Here is a 7,124-nt window from a genome sequence, read left to right as displayed (position 1 = left end):
AATTACATATGTGAAAAGCCACCACTCTCCACTGCCCCCTCTGAAGTCCCTGTTATTGTTGCCAGATAAGCATTTTCCACTTTCCAGTGATGTGCTCCTACAAGCATGGGACTGATGAAAGGCATCTGGGTGAATGCCCTTATGCTGTCATCTCTCTGGACCTATCCTGAGGCCAATTTCTACAAGAGAGAACTCAGGCAGGCTGTGGGGCAGGTATTGAGCACGACAGTTCTCTGAGAGCTCTCAAAAGTAAACAGATTTTAGAAAACAAGATAAAATATCTGTGGAATGAAATACAGAAAACTACATTGTGAGGCAGAATCTTTTGCCAAACCAGTGGCTTTAGGCTAGGGCACAAGTAAAGGCCAAGAAGCAGAAAGAAGAGCCAGGGAGTGCTAGGAATTAGAGGAGAAGGCCGTGCATGTGAGAGAGGGGATTCAGAACAAGGTAGTCTTTGAACACTAGGCACGATGTGAAAAGGTGCTTGTGGACAGAGCCCAGAGTAGACTTTTAGGGTTAGGACTGGGGATGTGGATAGGGGAGGTGGAGCACACACCAGGTATACCAGGTGTGCCAGATGGGCTGGGGATGCTAAGGGATTAATAGAGAAGCAAAATGGAAGATGATAACAAAAACAACAGCAGCAATAAAATGAGCATCATACTTTAATGGAAATTGTGGATTTAGAAAGACAAAAGGAAAACTAACAATGAAAAGAAGAAATTTTCTCAAGAGTCAATACCAGTGGCCAGTTTCTAGTAAGAGTTCATGTAACACTGACACTGTTCTTTTTTATTTTTATAACATTCCCCCACATAACCCATTTTTTAAAAACTAACTCAGTTAGCATGTTAATAATTCTATTATCTGCAGAATCATTATATTAACAAGAAGCCACTTGAAACAATTAAAGAATGTGCTACTATTGACTATCAGTCATTCACACCTTTATGGTTTAAGGAAATGCTTTTCTTCTCACATATATATGATTTTAAGCATTTAGGGTAATCTGTGCTGTTTTGGGGGATCCCTGGAAAGAAATGGCATATAGAAAGGAGATGAAACTCTGGTCAAATTTTAGAGCTTCATGAGAACTTCATCTTTCTGGGAAAAAAAATTACTGGAATTTTGAAAGAGAGGGCATAGAATGGGACCAAAGTGTTCAGTTCAACTTAGTTTCTCATATTTCTTTTTTTTTAATTTTGTGTTTATTTTGTTACTTGAAACTTAAAGCATTTTATTTTTTAATTTATTTTATAATTTTATTTTTCCATAAGTTATTGGCGTACAGAGGTATTTGGTTACATAAGTAAATTCTTTAGTGGTGATTTGTGAGATTTTGGTGCACCCATCACCCAAGCAGTATACACTGCACCATATTTGTAGTATGTTATCCTTCGCCGTCCTCCCAGTCTCCTGCCAAGCCCCCAAAGCCCATTGTATCATTCTTATCCCTTTGTGTCCTCATAGCTTAGCTCCCACATATCAGTGAGAACATATGATGTTTGGTTTTCCGTTCCTGAGTTACTTCACTTAGAATAATAGTCTCCAGTCTCATCCAGGTCACTGCAAATGCTGTTAATTCATTCTTTTTTTGTGGCTGAGTAGTATCCCATCACATGGAATACAGTTTCTTTATCCACTTGTTGATTGATGGGCATTTCGGTTGGTTCTATGATTTTGCAATTGCAAATTGTGCTGCTATAAACATGCATGTGCAAGTATCTTTTTCGAATAATGACTTCTTCTCCTCTGGGTAGATACTCAGTAGTGGGACTGCTGGATCAAATGGTAGTTCTACTTTTAGTTCTTTAAGGAATCTCCACACTGTTCTCCATAGCAGCTGTAGCAGTTTACATTCCCACCGACAGTGTACAAGTGTTCCCTGACCAGTGCATCCATGACAACATCTACGGTTTTTATTTTTTTATTATGGCCATTCTTGCAGGAGTAATGTAGTATCACATTGTGGTTTTGATTTGCACTTCCCTGATCATTAGTGATGTTGAGCATTTTTTCATATGTTTGTTGGCCATTTGTATATCTTCTTTTAAAAATTGTTTATTCATGTACTTAGCCCACTTTTTGATGGGATCGTTTGTTTTTTTCTTACTGATTTGTTTGAGTTCATTGTAGATTCTGGATACTAGTCCTTTGTCAGATGTATAGATTGTGAAGATTTTTCTCCCACTCTGTGGGTTGTCTGTTTACTCTGCTGACTATTCCATTTGCCACGAAAAAGCTCTTTAGTTTAATTAAGTCAAGGATTTCATGAGCAAGAACCCAAAAGCAAATGCAACAAAAACAAAGATAAATAGCTGGGACCTCGTTTCTCATATTTCCTTAGGCTCAGTTTGACCAATTTAGGGAATATATGGATAGAGACCAGGGAAGGATTTTTTAATTTTTTTCTTTATCAATCTTTCTCCAGAAAGAACTTAATCACATTTGAGATGGGGAAGGAATTACAAAGTATTTTGGGAGTGAAATAGGACTTAGGACTTTATGGCCTAGCCAGGCAAATTAACCATGTCAGGAGCAGAGGATCTCAATAAGGAAGCTGCAACCTCCATGAGGTGTCCTTTGAAGGGAGTCTTCAATCTGGCTATTACCATTGTCCCTTCCCACATTTATTTTTGAGTCAAGCTCTCAGTCTTTTACCAGTGCTGGAGTGCTCATCGTGCACTACAGCCTTGACCTCCTAGGCTCAAGTGATCCTTCTGCCTCAGCCTCCCACCTTCTCTCACTTTTACTTACCTCTAATCTTCTTGAATCCCCCCACTTATCTTTCTCTCTCCCCACACAGAGAACATATTCTCAATAGTTTACAATCTAATCAGATTATTAGAGATGAGATATATACTTTCCTGGAAACAAGACAGGAAGGTTGTATCCAAACAAAGAAGGCATCATACTCCAGCAGCCTAGATGTCCTGAGAGGACAAAGATTGAGAAAACATATTTGAGAATATATTCTGTGTGTTTACAATCTAATCAGATTATTGGAGATGAAGATATATACTTTCCTGGAAACAAGACAGGAAAAGATCCTCAAAAACACTTCTGACACCTAAGAAATTTACTTCCAGCACCCTCCAGCATCCTCATGGCTCTGTTTCAAGGAAGAAGTCTTAACTCCAGCAAAGCTTAGGAACTCTTAACCATTGTTTCCGTGAAAAACACATTTTCTTTTGTTTGTTTGTTTGTTTGTTTGTTTTTTGAGGAGTCTCCCTCTGTTGCCCAGGCTGGAGGGCAGTGGCGTGATCTCTCTTCACAGTAACCTCCACTTCTCGGGTTCAAGCAATTCTCTGCCTCAGCCTCCCGAGTAGCTGGGATTCCAGGCACCCGCCACCACACCCAGCTAATTTTCATATTTTTAGTAGAGACAGGGTTTCCCCATCTTGGTCAGGCTGGTCTTGAACTCCTGACCTCATGATCCACCCACCTCAGCCTCCCAAAGTGCTGGGATTACAGGCGTGAGCCACCGCACCCAGCTGAAAAAACACACTTTCAAGGTAAAATTGTTGACTTACGTCTAGGCTGCTGGAGTATGATGCCTTCTTTGTTTGGATACAGCCTTCTTGTCTTGTTTCCAGGAAAGTATATATCTCATCTCCAACAATCTGATTAGACTGTAAACTATTGAGAATATGTTTTCTGTGTGAGGACACAAATCCATCCCTTCCTTGGCTCCCTCGTGTATGAACTGCTCCTTGCACATAAATATGGAATCAGTAAATACCTGTGTGTATCTCTGAAGTGACTAGGATGGACCTAAAATCATGTGCAAATTGTACCTCAGCATTTTGGAAAGTATCATGAGCATTCCTTCTCTGAGTTTGCCTTGGTAAGGATAAGAAGTTAAAAAAAACACAAACCAAAAAACAAACAAAAAACCCTCCATGAGGATAAAAAGCATCGTAACAACAAAGTATTAGTATAACTCAAAACTACTTCCTCCTGCCATTCTCAAAATCAAAAATTCTTTGATTTTGATTAAACCAAAAATCCCAAGCTTCAAAAAAATCCACTTGCTCTGCAAAGGCCTATTCCGTAAAAAAGGAAATCAAGGGTCAGGCGCAGTGGCTCAAGTCTGTAATCCCAGCACTTTGGGAGGCCAAGGCTGGCAGATCACCTGAGGTCGGGAATTTGAGACCAGTCTGACCAACATGGTGAAACCCCATCTCTACTAAAAATACGAAATTAGCCGGGCATGGAGGTGCATGCCTGTAATCCCAGCTACTCGGGAAGCTGAGGGAGGAGAATCACTTGAACCTGGGAGGCGGAGGTTGCAGTGAGCCAAGACCGCGCCTTTGCACTCCAGCCTGGGCAACAAGAGTGAAACTCTGCCCCCCACTACCACCCCCAAAAAAAGGAAATCAAAAATCTTCATCCTCTCATTTTGAGAAACACAGGGCTTGTGTAGCTCTTACTTTTGGATGCTGCCAAAAGTAAAACAGTGTTGGGGGTTTGTCCCCTTCCTATCTGATTGGATCTTGGCTGGAGGGAGAATTACAAGGAAGGAGAAGGTTGATCTCACTCTGGTTCCCCAAAGACTGGGTTACCAGTACTCTCTTGGGTGTGCAGGGGAGCCCTGACCCCAATATCTCCATTCCTTGCCTTGGCAGCAGCTTTTCTTGGCAAAGAATCAATCAGTAAGCCTGACTAGATTAGGATGCAAAATATCTAACTTGCATATATTACAGAGAAGAGTTCTTTCATATTCTGAAATCTAGAGATGAGCCATTGATATTCATTTCTAAATAAATCCCATTCTCATTATTGGGGAGAGTAGGTTATTTTGGTAACTCAAGCAGGATGACCTAATTAAAACTTGCTATAAAAATTCAGCATGCCATACAGTACTTTACCTGCCCAAAGTAAACACAGACAAGCACAATTTATTCTACTGGAGCATCCCTCATGCAAAATTACTAGTGAGTATATCACAACCAATTACAGACCACTGTATATGCAAATTATTACTCTTTCAATTATTTATAGAGAACTATGAGTGTACACAGCCCTTTACAGAGCATCAAACACAGAAGATAAGGGCTCTGAATGAGGAAATCGGAATAGCAGGGACTTTTCATTGAATGACATGGTTGGGTGACAGAAAAATCAAATGAAATTCATTCGCAAACAGTTGAAGAAGCAAATGGAAAAAATATATATACTACAAATTTTGCTTTTCAGGAAAGTGAGTGGAAGCTAGTCACCAGAACAAGCATCAGCCCTATACAAATCTGGGACCCTAGCAAATGTTTTTATTATGTCCTCTAGCTACCATCCCCTACACTTATCCTCCTACATCATTTTACTGTAAGTGATGTTCTGGACTTTGTTTTTAATTTTATTTTCTTTTACTCAAACTTATATTCAATAAACACCCCATAAGCAAAGTTAAGAGAAATGAAACAAACTGAAATAGAGTATTTGCAACACAGCTGGCAGTCAAGGATAAATGTCTAGAATTTTGGAAACCCTGAAAATCAATGAGAAAATGACAAACTACCCACTTCCAACTCATAAACAAGTTATCTGAAAAAGCAGTTACCATAAAAAGAAACACAAATGGTCAGTTCAGTCACACACATGAAAAGATGTTCACCATCATTAGTAGCTGGTGGGAATGCCAATTGAAGTATGATATCGTTTTTAAATTTCAAAATTTGGTTACATGTTGGCAGTGGCAAAGGAAATTAGAAACTCTCAAGCAACTAAGTGTATATTGGTGTGGCCATTTTAGAGAAAATTGGCAGGTTCTATTTAAATCGTTTTTTGTTTACATGCATCTCTAGTGTCCCAGTCATTACATTTCTTGTTTACCACCCAAGAATTACACTTATACTTTACTCAGGAGATAGGTTTAACAATGCTTTTAAAAAGATATTTAGAGGCCGGGCAACACCTGTATTCCCAGCACTTTGGTCAGGCAAGATGGTTCATGCCTGTAATCTTAGCACTGGAGGTCATGAGTTTGAGATCAGCCTGGGCAACACAGGGAGGCCACATCGCTACCAAAATTTTAAAAATTAGCCAGGCATGGTGGGGTGCGAGATACTAGTAATTGGAAGAAGGAGAAAATGTTGTATATGGTAACTCTGTACTTTCTGCTCAGAGAGTACAGAGATTGCTTTCTCATCATGTGATGCCTGCTTCCCCTTCCCCTTCCACTGTGACTGGACATTCCCTCAAGCCCTCCCCAGATGCAGATGCTGGGGTCATACTTCTTGTGCAGCCTGCAGAACTGTGAGCCAAATAAACCTCTTTTCCATATAAATTATCCAGCATCAGGTGTCCTTCATGGCAATGCAAATGGACTAAGAAAGTCATTGTAGGCCAGGCGCAGTGGCTCACACCTGTAATCCCAGGATTTTGGGAGACTGAGACGGGCAGATTGCCTGAGATCAGGAGTTCAAAACCAGCCTGGGCAACATGGTGAACCCCCATCTCTACTAAAAATACAAAAAAAATTAGCCAGGTGTGGTGGCATGCACCTGTAATCCCAGCTACTCAGGAGGCTGAGGCAGAGGAATTGCTTGAACTGGGGAGGTGGGGGTTGCAGTGAGCCGAGCACTCCAGCCTGGGTGACAGAGTGAGACTCCATCTCAAAAAGAAAGGAAGGAAGGAAGGAAGAAAGAAAAATCACCCTAAACAGAGAAATATTAATGCCATTAATGTTGTTATTATCCAGACAAATATTATAACTTACAATCAATCAGTTTCATTTTTATGTAGAATAAACCAAATGTCTGTCAGAAAAAATAAAAATGACAGTAGCAAAGATTAACATAAAGATATTTTTCATTTGGGTTTCCCTAAAAAGAACTTACATGTTAAAAAAGAAAAATTAAAGACAGAGAAAAGACTTTTATAATCTATGAATTTTCTATAATAAATTTCTATTTTCTGTATTCCTAGAACCACTTCCTTCTGGTCTCCACATTTTGCTGCCCCACACACCACCACATGCACACATTTATAACCAACTCTTCTACATTCATTTAACAGTTGAACTACAACAAGAGATGTGTTTCACTGCTGTTGTGTCTCTTGTTTGTTTGTTGTTTTTTGTTCCTGGCATCATACCTCTCTTGCTTTCACCTCTTTCCTGCCTT

The sequence above is a fragment of the Papio anubis genome, chromosome 7 (genome assembly GCF_008728515.1).
Source record: "Papio anubis isolate 15944 chromosome 7, Panubis1.0, whole genome shotgun sequence".
NCBI lineage: Eukaryota > Metazoa > Chordata > Mammalia > Primates > Cercopithecidae > Papio > Papio anubis.
This window is presented reverse-complemented; position numbering follows the sequence as displayed.